Here is a 2,739-nt window from a genome sequence, read left to right on the forward strand (position 1 = left end):
AGAAAGAATGAAGGGATGGAGCCAAAGCAAAAAGAATACCCAGCTGTGGATGTGACTGGTGATAGAAGCAAGGTCCGATGCTGTAAAGAGCAATATTGCATAGGAACCTGGAATGTTAGGTCCATGAATCAAGGCAAATTGGAAGTGAAACAAGAGATGGCAAGAGTGAACATTGACATTTTAGGAATCAGAGAACTAAAATGGACTGGAATGGGTGAATTTAACTCAGATGACCATCATATCTACTACTATGGGCAGGAATCCCTTAGAAGAAATGGAGTAGCCATCATTGCCGGGGTCCAGCCCCGGTTTTGATCCAGGGAATTCGAAGGGGAGACGGCTTCAGCGATCAGGATACAATAGAATTAAAGATATAAAGAGTGGTTAAATAAGGATAGCTCAGTGAGAAAATTCAGTGGAGAAAAAAGGCTGAATAACTTGGTTTACGTGGAAAGCTAATAAAATTCCAAAATAAGGAATTTGCATCACCTACCTAGGCCACAGGCGTCCTCCCATTCTCCCGAAGGAGAGGAGACACTAAGGCCTCGCCGGTCAGATCTTAGAAGCCCAGGCATAATTAGTAGGCTTGACGAGCCTCCACGCTCAAGATGGGAATTCAGCCGGAAGGTGAGAGAAAGAACGACATGGGAGACTAAGTTTCGGTGAAGAAGGCCTTTATTTTCCAAAGTAGTTTTTATACCTTAAGTTATGCATAGAGGATAATGGGGGAAGGGGTAGAGTCATGCAGTAAGCCAGGCTTTCTTCCTGCAAACTTATCATATGCAAAAGTTTAGGTGATTTACATCATCTTCTGGCCCGGAGGCCTGTCAACATTTTAAGATCCTTTTTTCAGAAAACTTATTTTTCTCTAAAGGTGATTATTCTAAAATCAGGCGCCACCCTCCAAAAGCATTAGATAAAGTTGCATTCCTATAGGGCAAAGGTGTGGTGGGCTATAACAAGAAAAGAATTAACTCAGGGGTCCAAGGTTACAAACATTAAAGCTACTACTTACATTCCTATACACAAATTATATTAATCAATACACTGCCAGGGACACAGTAAGTAAGGGATATGGAAACTTAGCAGCAAACATTGGCCCAACAAGTGAAAAACCCTTCACCAATACAATTTCTAATCAATCTTTTAACTGCTCAAAGGAATCTGTATTTAGACAGTTTAGAACATCTCATGCCTCTCACGGTTGGGAGGCTCTGAACAATTACATGTGGCCGGAAGAACCTATTCAGGCAGGCTAGAGGACTTCCAAAGAGTTTGTAGGTTGAAACACTCTTGTCACGCCCAGGAACTTTATTAACTGGAGCTGTAAGTTAACTCTTTTTCGGATAGAGGTGGTGGGGGACAGCCCCCCATAAAGTCAGAGGTGTAGGTGAGAGCACAAAGCAGTAAAGTAGGCAGACTCTGATTTTGGGGGTAGGTGCTTGAGAATTTCCAGGGGGACTCCTGAGGCTCGATCCCACCTTTGCGTATGCTGAGCCTCCTTCCTCATGACCTTTGCCACAGGCGGAGTTCCTCACACTGGCTCCCAGCACATCATGATCAACAAAAGAGTCCAAAATGCAGTATTTGGATGCAATCTCAAAAATGACAGAATGATCTCTGTTCGTTTCCAAAGTAAACCATTCAGTATCACGGTAATCAAGCCTATGCCCCAACCAGTAACGCTGAAGAAGCTGAAGTTGAACGGTTCTATGAAGACCTACAAGACTTTTTAGAACTGACACCCAAAAAAGATGTCCTTTTCATTATAGGGGACTGGAATGCAAAAGTAGGAAGTCAAGAAACACCTGGACTAACAGGCAAATTTGGCCTTGAAGTACAGAATGAAGCAAGGCAAAGGCTAAAAGGCTAATAGAGTTTTGCCAAGAGAATGCACTGGTCATAGCAAACACCCTCTTCCAACAACACAGGAGAAGACTCTACACATGGCCATCACCAGATGGTCAACACCGAAATCAGCTTGATTATATTCTTTGCAGCCAAAGATGGAGAAGCTCTATACAGTCAGCAAAAACAAGACCGGGAGCTGACTGTGGTTCAGATCATGAACTCCTTATTGCCAAATTTAGACTTAAGTTGAAGAAAGTAGGGAAAACCACTAGACCATTCAGGTATGACCTAAATCAAATCCCTTATGATTATACAGTGGAAGTGAGAAATAGATATAAGGGACTAGATATGATAGACAGAGTACATGATGAACTATGGACAGAGGTTCTTGACATTATACAGGAGACAGGGATCAAGACCTTCCCCAAGAAAAGGAGATGAAAAAAAGCAAAATGGCTGTCTGAGGAGGCCTTACAAATAGCTGTGAAAAGAAGAGAAGCAAAAAGCAAAGGAGAAAGGAAAGATATAAGCACCTGAATGCAGAGTTCCAAAGAATAGCAAGGAGAAAACCTTCCTCAGTGATCAATGCAAAGAAATAGAGGAAAACAACAGAATGGGAAAGACTAGAGATCTCTGCAAGAAAATTAGAGACACCAAGGGGACATTTCATGCAAAGATGGGCTCGATAAAGGACAGAAATGGTATGGACCTAACAGAAGTAGAAGATATTAAGAAGAGGTGGCAAGAATACACAGAAGAACTGTACAAAAAATATCTTCACGACCCAGATAATCACAATGGTGTGATCACTCACCTAAAGCCAGACATCCTGGAATGTGAAGTCAAGTGGGCCTTAGAAAGCATCACTACGAACAAAGCTAGTGGAGG

General features: G+C 42.3%; 1 protein-coding gene across 3 annotated transcripts in view; it reads left to right on the forward strand.

Annotated features, from left to right (window-relative positions):
• Nucleotides 1–2,739, forward strand: part of VRK2 (vaccinia related kinase 2) — a 108,892-nt gene that overhangs the window by 95,169 nt on the left and 10,984 nt on the right. The gene's annotated exons all lie outside the window — the stretch shown is intronic.

The sequence above is a fragment of the Bison bison genome, unplaced genomic scaffold (genome assembly GCF_000754665.1).
Source record: "Bison bison bison isolate TAMUID 2011002044 unplaced genomic scaffold, Bison_UMD1.0 scf7180017864486, whole genome shotgun sequence".
Lineage (NCBI taxonomy): Eukaryota > Metazoa > Chordata > Mammalia > Artiodactyla > Bovidae > Bison > Bison bison.